This window comes from Thalassophryne amazonica, chromosome 5, assembly GCF_902500255.1.
Source record: "Thalassophryne amazonica chromosome 5, fThaAma1.1, whole genome shotgun sequence".
Lineage (NCBI taxonomy): Eukaryota > Metazoa > Chordata > Actinopteri > Batrachoidiformes > Batrachoididae > Thalassophryne > Thalassophryne amazonica.
The window spans coordinates 80139524-80151583 of NC_047107.1; the positions used below are offsets into that span (position 1 = coordinate 80139524).

General features: G+C 43.1%; 1 protein-coding gene across 1 annotated transcript in view; it reads left to right on the top strand.

The window, feature by feature from the left end:
- spef2 (sperm flagellar 2) overlaps positions 1 to 12060 on the top strand; it is a 111639-nt gene that overhangs the window by 37132 nt on the left and 62447 nt on the right. The gene's annotated exons all lie outside the window — the stretch shown is intronic.

Genomic DNA, 12060 nt, shown 5'->3' on the forward strand with positions numbered 1-12060 from the left:
CCATCTAGGGCTTTCTGAACCTCATCTGGTAGAGCCTTTTTTACAGTTATTTTAAACAGGATTTCAGTTGCTGGAGAATGGTTCCATGCATTTCCTGTTTCCTCCGCCCATCTCTTCTGGAATCGGTGCAGGAACTTCTTTGGGCACTCTTCAGGTGTCCACTCCTCATCATCCAATTTAGAGGGATCCAAGACCTCAGCGTACTTTCTTCTCAGTCCTTCCCACATGGAGTTTCTATAGCGATTAAAGGGGACTTCATCATGTTGATTAGTGCCCATCATTTGTGTTAGTCCAACCTTTCCTGCTAATTCTTCAGTGTCATGTTTTCCCATGACATGCATTAGCAAGGCTTTTATGTCACCTAAAGACAAGGTTACCCCTGCAGTGCCTTCTTCTAAGGCAGTTATCCATCTCCCAGCTCCTTGGGTGATGTCTGGCAGCCTGTTGGCCAGCCCCACCATGTCTGTCCAGCTCCATGGGGTATACACATGATGACCATTCCTGACCACCAGTGGGCATATGAGGTCTTCGTCCTCCTCTTCTTCTGTGGGGGCTCCATACTGTCTTCCAGATCGAGTGCGACTGACTGGTTCCAGGCAGTCTATCCAGTTGGTTATATCCTGTTCTAAAGCCGCTATGTCTTTGGCTACACATTGTTGTCTTTGCCTGAGTCGGGCCTCTTTTGCACTCTCAATGACGATTTCACCAGAAATTTTTCGGGTGGGTGGCTCTATAATGTGATTCCCTTGATTGGGCGTCGATTGTTGTAATATTCTTCTTTCCTCGGCGTCCCTATGTCTTTGTATTCTTTCCTTCGCTAGCCGAAGCTGCTCAGCTAGTTCTTCATTATCTCTTCTGGCCAGATCCAGTGTGTCACAGAAGCTCTTGTGCCACTCTTCGGAGCCTCTATAGCCTGTGAAGGTCCAGTCGGCTGACTTATGGTGGGAGGGGACGGTTTTCAGTGGACCTCGATGTGCAGGCGGAGCCTTCATGTCTCTCTCTTTATCCTCGTCTGCCTCCGTGTCACTGTTATTTGTGGCCCCCCCTGCTGGTCGTGGTGAGCGACCACCTACTTTCGGACTTGGAGACCTTGTATGATCCATTTGACAGACTGAGGACCTGTCTCCTTGTGGCTCTCGAGCTTTTAGTGTCAGTGTGAATTTGCCCTCCACATCCATGCCTTGGTCCTCTTCACGAGTTCCTAATACAAATTGTCCAGCTGTCTTTCCCATATCATGACGTTTATATGGGGGTGGCTCTGCTTCCCAGCTCGGTGCACTGGCTTTAGTGTCTTTGGATCTTTCCTCTGTCATTTTTTCTCTTTTCTGCTGTAGCCTCTGTGCTTCCTGCTTGAACAAGGCCAAAACTTCTTTTTCTTCAGTGCGTTTTTTGTTGTTATTTACGTTCTTCTGCTGATCTTTAATTTCTTTTTTCTGTATTTCTACCGCAACTGCTTCACACATCACCGGATCAAATGATCCCTCCAAAGGCCATTGCCTGCCCCCATGTGACCTTTTGTGCCACTTTCTCATACATTGGTTGGCCTTAGTGCGTTTTCCTGGATATTTTCTTAGTACTAAGTCTAGCGGGGTATTTTCCCGACCTTGACCTTGAGAGTTACCCATGTAACCCTGACAAACGCTATGTGAGATGTTTCTATGGTGCTCTGGTAGTCCCTCAGGGGCTGTCCTGATCCAGACCAATAACTTGCCGGCTGTAACACCTGTTTTGTATTTTAAACCCTTAAAAGGATTAAATTTCCAACTGTTATGCCCGTCTTCTTTTTCTTTAACTAAATATGAAAATTTACCTGTTTCCCACCGAACCTTCCTTGGGACCACAGTCAGAGTCAACCTAGGAAACAGTTCTTCACCTGGATCGGTTGGCAGTGTTATTAAATGATTTAATGGTATGCTAATTTCTTTATTAGGATCAGCACAAAGCAGCTCCAGCCACGGGGTTAAACCCTGATGCCACAGACGTCTTATCAGCAGCTCCCAATTAATTAGAGGGAATTGTTCTTTCTTTTGCTTCAGATTGATTACCTTAGTAATCTGCCATAATTTCTGATTGATCTCTTGTTCGTCTTGCCAATGTTCTGCTCCTACACTGTCAAAATAGGTCCTTTCCAGCCAAAAATGTGTCCTGATTCCCTGGGTTTCGATGTCTCCGTCAGTCAAGTAATGTTCTGGGAGTATTATTTCATCATCACTTAAGTCTCCCATCAAAGACTGTCCCAAGCATTGATCAGTCTGTCAGCTTTTTCACTATAATCTAAGCTTTAACTCTTTTGATTTATAACCAATTTTATTTCTTTACTCCTCTTACAACCCTAACACTTCCTAATGTCTTTGCTCCCGACTTTCTATTTTCCTTCTAATTTTTTAACTTTCTGCTTCTCGTCTTTTTCTGCTATGTTTGTTTATTAGTTTTCTCTCTTTGAAATAATATCTACCTTCTCTGTATTTACATAGCAGTCTCTTCTCCTGTCTTTTTCTTCACTGTCTCTGTTTCACACTTTCCTCTCTGCCTGTCATGCACCTCCCAAGTCCTCCTGTTGGGTCTAAACGCCTCCTCCTTCTCGTACTCTTTACATTAATCTTGTATGTCAGCCAGCCTGCAAGCCCTCACAGCTTTGCCTGCAACTCCCCGCTTACTCTCCACTCTCCCACACACCAATTTTCAAAAGCTTTATACACAAAAATTATTAAAAACAACTTTCTATATATCTCTATCTAGACTTCTGCCACCCTTTACTCCGCGGCTTTAAACAACCTTTTTATTCACTTAACACCAATGTGTTCTGTTTAAGTATGTATCTCTTCTTCACGTTAGACAGCTTCTCCGGCGCTGCCAGCAACTCATATATTATTATTATTTTTTTTTTCTTAACAAGCTACTCTTTGAGCGTACAATATTTCATTTACTTCTACGCCTTACCGCGCCTCGCGTGCGTATCCTGTGCTTAATATATTATTTTTCACCAGCTCCTCTCTGAGCATACAATATTTCATTTATTTCTACGCCTTACCGCACCTCGCGTGCGTATCCTGTGCCTTTCTGCACTTTCTTCTACTTTTTTTTTTTCCACTTACTGAGCTCCTCGTGAGCTTAATGTGCCTTTGCACTGAAAATATTCTCTTTTTCTTTTCTTATAAAAAACTCATATTACTGTGTACTTAATTACTTATTCTTCTCCCACGCCCCACAAGCGTGTATTTGGTGCCTTACTGCACTATTTTCTGCTTCATTAATTCTCATGTATTCTGCACTAACTCTCTATTTATTTTATTTTTTTTTTATAGTTTTTCTCTTTTCTTAAAAAATGACGTCCTTTATTGAGCTCTTTTACTTACTGTCAGCTGTGCTACTTTGCACTTTTCTCTTTAAATCTCTTTATCACGTACGGTATTTCTACTGCGCCCCCTCAGGCGCTTATCTTGTGCTTTCTCTGCACGTATTCTCTTGTTAAACTCTTTTTTCTCACTTATTTCACTTCAGTCTCTGTTAAACTCTTTAAATAACCTTGTATTACCTTGTATCTGTCAGTATACTCCCCTAAATTAACCCCTACAGCGCATGCTATCAGCCGGCACGTTAGTAACGAATTTCAACACCAATTATTCCCCAAGCATCCAGGTTAGTTCTCCATGCACTCTTTTCCGCACCAGAGTTCATGAACATTCCTGACCTTTCACTCACACAGACATTCTTTTTCCCGGGAACACACACACCTTCTGAGCATTTTATCTACAAGGCCTGATAATTTTCAATCTTATCTTTTTTAGTCTCTTATCAATTTTCTTAGTCCAGGTTCTTTTGGGTAAGAGGCAATTAAAAATATCACCTGTCAACTTGGGCGGAAATCCCGACTCACTCCTCCAGATCGTGCAGAAGTTATAAAAGGTTTCTGCTTACCTTTTAGTCGTGATCACTGTTATTTACGGTCTGGAGGGATGAGCTGGACTGCCCCAGGCTGCCGGAATGCCCCTGGACCCTCCTGAAGCTGGCTCGCCAAGTTCTGTCGTGGTTCGTCTTTAGTCTTCTCGGGATGTCGTCTTTTAGATAACACAAACTAATTGCAAGTGATATGCTAGAAAAGGACACAACACTTTAGAATAATTCAGCCTTAAGCAAGATAAAATGCACAGAGTTTTTAAGTTTATTTAAGCCTTCGACACAGAGCTTAGACAAACTGAGTCCTCTAGAGAGACTGAATATGTGACAACCGCGCTCATCTATTTATTGGAGACCCGCGGGCATCGCTCGTCCTTCGACTTTTTTATTTATTTCATTCCCAAGACATGGTTTTCTATTGGAAGCGTCCTCTAGTGAACCCTAAGCAGGTGTTAGGCCATTATTTCAATGTGACAAACGCTCCCATTAAAACGTGAAGGATTTACAACTGATTTTTTTAAAAGACCTTCAGCCACAGGTGCAGCTGGCCTGAGGCCCCCCGCACGTGGCCTCAGCCACAGGTGCAGCTGGCCCGAGGCCCCTCGCACGTGGCCTGCGGGAAAGCACCTAAAAGGCCTTGGAAAGCCCCTGACAGACTGAATGACTAATAGAGCCCTTTTTTTTTGGGTTGAACACCTGCTAGTTCAACCAGAGGACATACAGTTCGGATCAGGACACTTGATAGTTCATCATAGTTCAAATAAGGACCTAAAAATTCTTCTACAAGTCCTATAAATTACAAACAAACTAGGAAGTGTTCAGTGAGTGTTTTCTTGTTGTTACTAACTTTGTGGATTGTAATTAACATATTATTACCGGAGGCCATCAAATATGGCGATTGGGTCTTGTGAACACTTTGCATCTGTCCATCCGTCTGTCTGTCCGCGCTCAGCATAAATCCAGTCCTATTACTGCCAGATTCTTCAAATTCAAAGGGAAGTTATAAGATGTCCAACCTTGACATATTTTAAGAGGTTAAAAAGTCACATTCTGTTTCAGTCTGTTCTATTTTTTGTTTTGAGTGGTGGAGGTGACAGCCAATCAGACTAGAGCGGCACCATTACGTTAGTGGCAGGTCTCTCTAAAAATCCTTCATTTACAGTATGTGTTTATATAACATGTATCTCATATATTCTGTAAAAGCTAGTGAGAAATAAACACTTCTAAAACTGAAAATGCTGTTTTGGGAACCTAATAACACCTCTCAAGTCATGTACAAGACATTCAGCAAACGTTAGCGTGGTGATGTCACAGGCTGGTAGCTAGCTGCAAACTCTATTTCGTTTGTGTGTAAATATAATGTCTGTTATATTATGTAAAAGCTAGTGAGAAATAAATACTTCTAAAACTTAAAACACTGTTTTTGTAACCTGTTAATACCGCTACACTGATTTACAGGACATTTCGCAGGCACCAGCGTGCACAGTAATTTCGGCTAACTCAAAGCTAACTATCAAAAGCTCATAAATGTAAATACTGATTGATAGAGGAGCTTTATTGAACATGTGCAAATTGTAAGTAAGACAATGGGATCTAAATAATTACTGTAAATATCAATACATTTATACATGCATATACACACACATATATCTGTTTATGTATCACATCCTGTATCATGCCCCAGTGTATCTGTATCAGCCCGAGTCCGAAGGACGATATTTATCACATATTCCAACAAAAATAAAGAACAATGAACAGATAGTATAAACATAGCCAGATATTTGTCAAGTTCCACCGGAGAAAGAACAAGGAGCCCTCTCTTCTCCTTCTTGGCTCCACTCAGCCATTCAGTGAACAAGTTCACGTCACTCTCCATTTTGGTGAAGTTCTTGTTGTTATGTCTCTCTGTAAAGTCATGAGTGTCCTCTTCACTAACTTCTTGATGAGAAACAAAATTCTTTGGTCTGATGACACAAAGACTGAACTCTTTGGCGTGACTGCCAGGTGTCATGTTAGGAGGAAACCAGGCACCATCCCTTCAATGAAGCGTGGTGGCAGCATCATGCTGTGGGGATGTTTTTCAGCAGCAGGAACTGGGAGACTACTCAGGATTGAGAGAAAGATGAATGCAGCTATGTACAGAGACATCCTGGATGAAAACCTGCTCCAGAGCATTTTTGAACCTCAGACTGGGGTGACGGTTTAGCTTTCAATCAATCAATCAATTTTTTTATATAGCGCCAAATCACAACAAACAGTTGCCCCAAGGCGCTTTATATTGTAAGGCAAGGCCATACAATAATTATGTAAAACCCTAATGGTCAAAACGACCCCCTGTGAGCAAGCACTTGGCTACAGTGGGAAGGAAAAACTCCCTTTTAACAGGAAGAAACCTCCAGCAGAACCAGGCTCAGGGAGGGGCAGTCTTCTGCTGGGACTGGTTGGGGCTGAGGGAGAGAACCAGGAAAAAGACATGCTGTGGAGGGGAGCAGAGATCGATCACTAATGATTAAATGCAGAGTGGTGCATACAGAGCAAAAAGAGAAAGAAACAGTGCATCATGGGAACCCCCCAGCAGTCTACGTCTATAGCAGCATAACTAAGGGATGGTTCAGGGTCACCTGATCCAGCCCTAACTATAAGCTTTAGCAAAAAGGAAAGTTTTAAGCCTAATCTTAAAAGTAGAGAGGGTGTCTGTCTCCCTGATCTGAATTGGGAGCTGGTTCCACAGGAGAGGAGCCTGAAAGCTGAAGGCTCTGCCTCCCATTCTACTCTTACAAACCCTAGGAACTACAAGTAAGCCTGCAGTCTGAGAGCGAAGCGCTCTATTGGGGTGATATGGTACTACGAGGTCCCTAAGATAAGATGGGACCTGATTATTCAAAACCTTATAAGTAAGAAGAAGAATTTTAAATTCTATTCTAGAATTAACAGGAAGCCAATGAAGAGAGGCCAATATGGGTGAGATATGCTCTCTCCTTCTAGTCCCCGTCAGTACTCTAGCTGCAGCATTTTGAATTAACTGAAGGCTTTTTAGGGAACTTTTAGGACAACCTGATAATAATGAATTACAATAGTCAGCCTAGAGGAAATAAATGCATGAATTAGTTTTTCAGCATCACTCTGAGACAAGACCTTTCTGATTTTAGAGATATTGCGTAAATGCAAAAAAGCAGTCCTACATATTTGTTTAATGCGCTTTGAATGACATATCCTGATCAAAAATGACTCCAAGATTTCTCACAGTATTACTAGAGGTCAGGGTAATGCCATCCAGAGTAAGGATCTGGTTAGACACCATGTTTCTAAGATTTGTGGGGCCAAGTACAATAACTTCAGTTTTATCTGAGTTTAAAAGCAGGAAATTAGAGGTCATCCATGTCTTTATGTCTGTAAGACAATCCTGCAGTTTAGCTAATTGGTGTGTGTCCTCTGGCTTCATGGATAGATAAAGCTGGGTATCATCTGCGTAACAATGAAAATTTAAGCAATACCGTCTAATAATACTGCCTAAGGGAAGCATGTATAAAGTGAATAAAATTGGTCCTAGCACAGAACCTTGTGGAACTCCATAATTAACTTTAGTCTGTGAAGAAGATTCCCCATTTACATGAACAAATTGTAATCTATTAGACAAATATGATTCAAACCACCGCAGCGCAGTGCCTTTAATACCTATGGCATGCTCTAATCTCTGTAATAAAATTTTATGGTCAACAGTATCAAAAGCAGCACTGAGGTCTAACAGAACAAGCACAGAGATGAGTCCACTGTCCGAGGCCATAAGAAGATCATTTGTAACCTTCACTAATGCTGTTTCTGTACTATGATGAATTCTAAAACCTGACTGAAACTCTTCAAATAGACCATTCCTCTGCAGATGATCAGTTAGCTGTTTTACAACTACCCTTTCAAGAATTTTTGAGAGAAAAGGAAGGTTGGAGATTGGCCTATAATTAGCTAAGATAGCTGGGTCAAGTGATGGCTTTTTAAGTAATGGTTTAATTACTGCCACCTTAAAAGCCTGTGGTACATAGCCAACTAACAAAGATAGATTGATCATATTTAAGATCGAAGCATTAAATAATGGTAGGGCTTCCTTGAGCAGCCTGGTAGGAATGGGGTCTAATAAACATGTTGATGGTTTGGATGAAGTAACTAATGAAAATAACTCGGACAGAACAATCGGAGAGAAAGAGTCTAACCAAATACCGGCATCACTGAAAGCAGCCAAAGATAACGATACGTCTTTGGGATGGTTATGAGTAATTTTTTCTCTAATAGTTAAAATTTTGTTAGCAAAGAAAGTCATGAAGTCATTACTAGTTAAAGTTAATGGAATACTCAGCTCAATAGAGCTCTGACTCTTTGTCAGCCTGGCTACAGTGCTGAAAAGAAACCTGGGGTTGTTCTTATTTTCTTCAATTAGTGATGAGTAGAAAGATGTCCTAGCTTTACGGAGGGCTTTTTTATAGAGCAACAGACTCTTTTTCCAGGCTAAGTGAAGATCTTCTAAATTAGTGAGACGCCATTTCCTCTCCAACTTACGGGTTATCTGCTTTAAGCTACGAGTTTGTGAGTTATACCACGGAGTCAGGCACTTCTGATTTAAAGCTCTCTTTTTTAGAGGAGCTACAGCATCCAAAGTTGTCTTCAATGAGGATGTAAAACTATTGACGAGATACTCTATCTCACTTACAGAGTTTAGGTAGCTACTCTGCACTGTGTTGGTATATGGCATTAGAGAACATAAAGAAGGAATCATATCCTTAAACCTAGTTACAGCGCTTTCTGAAAGACTTCTAGTGTAATGAAACTTATTCCCCACTGCTGGGTAGTCCATCAGAGTAAATGTAAATGTTATTAAGAAATGATCAGACAGAAGGGAGTTTTCAGGGAATACTGTTAAGTCTTCTATTTCCATACCATAAGTCAGAACAAGATCTAAGATATGATTAAAGTGGTGGGTGGACTCATTTACTTTTTGAGCAAAGCCAATAGAGTCTAATAATAGATTAAATGCAGTGTTGAGGCTGTCATTCTCAGCATCTGTGTGGATGTTAAAATCGCCCACTATAATTATCTTATCTGAGCTAAGCACTAAGTCAGACAAAAGGTCTGAAAATTCACAGAGAAACTCACAGTAACGACCAGGTGGACGATAGATAATAACAAATAAAACTGGTTTTTGGGACTTCCAATTTGGATGGACAAGACTAAGAGTCAAGCTTTCAAATGAATTAAAGCTCTGTCTGGGTTTTTGATTAATTAATAAGCTGGAATGGAAGATTGCTGCTAATCCTCCGCCCCGGCCCGTGCTACGAGCATTCTGACAGTGTGACTCGGGGGTGTTGACTCATTTAAACTAACATATTCATCCTGCTGTAACCAGGTTTCTGTAAGGCAGAATAAATCAATATGTTGATCAATTATTATATCATTTACCAACAGGGACTTAGAAGAGAGAGACCTAATGTTTAATAGACCACATTTAACTGTTTTAGTCTGTGGTGCAGTTGAAGGTGCTATATTATTTTTTCTTTTTGAATTTTTATGCTTAAATAGATTTTTGCTGGTTATTGGTAGTCTGGGAGCAGGCACCGTCTCTACGGGGATGGGGTAATGAGGGGATGGCAGGGGGAGAGAAGCTGCAGAGAGGTGTGTAAGACTACAACTCTGCTTCCTGGTCCCAACCCTGGATAGTCACGGTTTGGAGGATTTAAGAAAATTGGCCAGATTTCTAGAAATGAGAGCTGCTCCATCCAAAGTGGGATGGATGCCGTCTCTCCTAACAAGACCAGGTTTTCCCCAGAAGCTTTGCCAATTATCTATGAAGCCCACCTCATTTTTTGGACACCACTCAGACAGCCAGCAATTCAAGGAGAACATGCGGCTAAACATGTCACTCCCGGTCTGATTGGGGAGGGGCCCAGAGAAAACTACAGAGTCCGACATTGTTTTTGCAAAGTTACACACCGATTTAATGTTAATTTTAGTGACCTCCGATTGGCGTAACCGGGTGTCATTACTGCCGACGTGAATTACAATCTTACCAAATTTACGCTTAGCCTTAGCCAGCAGTTTCAAATTTCCTTCAATGTCGCCTGCTCTGGCCCCCGGAAGACAATTGACTATGGTTGCTGGTGTCGCTAACTTCACATTTCGCAAAACAGAGTCGCCAATAACCAGAGTTTGATCCTCGGCGGGTGTGTCGTCGAGTGGGGAAAAACGGTTAGAAATGTGAACGGGTTGGCGGTGTACACGGGGCTTCTGTTTAGGGCTACGCTTCCTCCTCACAGTCACCCAGTCAGCCTGCTTTCCCGGCTGCTCGGGATCTGCCAGGGGGTAACTAACGGCGGCTAGGCTACCTTGGTCCGCACCGACTACAGGGGCCTGGCTAGCTGTAGAATTTTCCACGGTGCGGAGCCGAGTCTCCAATTCGCCCAGCCTGGCCTCCAAAGCTACGAATAAGCTACACTTATTACAAGTACCGTTACTGCTAAAGGAGGCCGAGGAATAACTAAACATTTCACACCCAGAGCAGAAAAGTGCGGGAGAGACAGGAGAAGCCGCCATGCTAAATCGGCTAAGAGCTAGTAGCTACGCTAAGCTAGCGGATTCCTAAAAACACGCAAAGTGAATAATGTGTAAATAATTTAGAGGTGATTCAGCAGAAGGAGTGCTTTAGTTAAGGCACGTAAAGATTACACTGGGAAACAAATCGTAATCTAGATAACTAGATCAATCTAACTGCGCAGATTAAACAGCTAACAGATACAGAAAAACACCGCTGTGCTCCATAACAGGAAGTGATACAATACCGCAGTGAGAGCCAACCACCAGTAGAGGCAAGCAAGAGGGGATTTCAACAGGACAATGACCCTAAACACACAGCCAGGATATCAAAGGAGTGGCTTCAGGACAACTCTGTGAATGTCCTTTAGTGGCCCAGCCAGAACCCAGACCTGAATCCGATTGAACATCTCTGGAAAGATCTGAAAATGGCTGCATACCGACGCTCCCCATCCAACCTGATGGAGCTTGAGAGGTGCTGCAAAGAGGAATGGGCAAAACTACCCAAAGAAGGGTGTGCCAAGCTTGTGGCATCATATTCAAGAAGACCTGAGGCTGTAATTGATTCATGTTGACTTACATGAAGTGAACTACTTCTGGCAGACAAATGGCGATGCCGAGATCTACTTTCACTTGTCATGCCCCACTCTCCTCACAAACATTTCCTACAAATTGGGAGGGCTATTTAAGACTCAATTTCTCAGCTCTCCCCTCTACCTGTGAATGCTACCATTGATGCATCAGTGTTGTTGCCTGCTGTCATCCTCATCTATGCCCCAGTATCCACCTGTGGACATTGACTGGGGAATGATTTCTGTAGCTAATCATCAGTTTCAAAGTATTTTGTCTTTGTTATATAACACCAAATTACAACAATGCTGCCTCAATGCACTTCAGGTTCCACAGCCAAAGGACGTCACCAGGGAGCCGTCCACTCCCACTTCAGAAGATGTCAGGGGCCATCCGCCCCAGCATCTGTGGTTGCCATGGAGGGGCCGTCTGCTTCTGACAGTGCCGCACACCTGGCTGCCTCTGCTGCCGAAGACGTTACCTGGGAGCAGTCTGCTCCCACATATGGAGACATCGCTGTGGGCCTGACTGCCCTTGCTTCTGACGGCATTACTGCGGGGCCACCCACCTCTGCACCCTGGAATGTCGTAGAGGGGCGTTCTGCCTCTGTTTTGAGAACTCCTGTTTGGGACGGGATATAAACATCCCTACACACAGGAGATTGGCGGGAGATCGACTGCCATCTCCCATATCCGCAGAGGACTCCTGCCCGTGGAGCAGTTGGTCTACAGTTTCCACCAAGAACATCTGCCAGCCGACCAGCCAGTCTCCTGTCTCCTCCGGGAATTCCTGCCGGCCTCATGGTCAGCACCCAGACCCAGCCGGCGGGTTCAGACGATCACTTGGCCACTCACTGGACACTGTTGTCGGCCCTTACTGGCTGCCAAACCGACCTCCGCTTGTTCCTGTTGCTGTCTATGGGACATGGAACCCTTTGTACAATAAGTTGTTTTTGAATCAGTGTCACTTGGGTGTTCCTCTTTTGCCTGTCGTCTCTGTACCTCGTGTGTGTGTACGTCT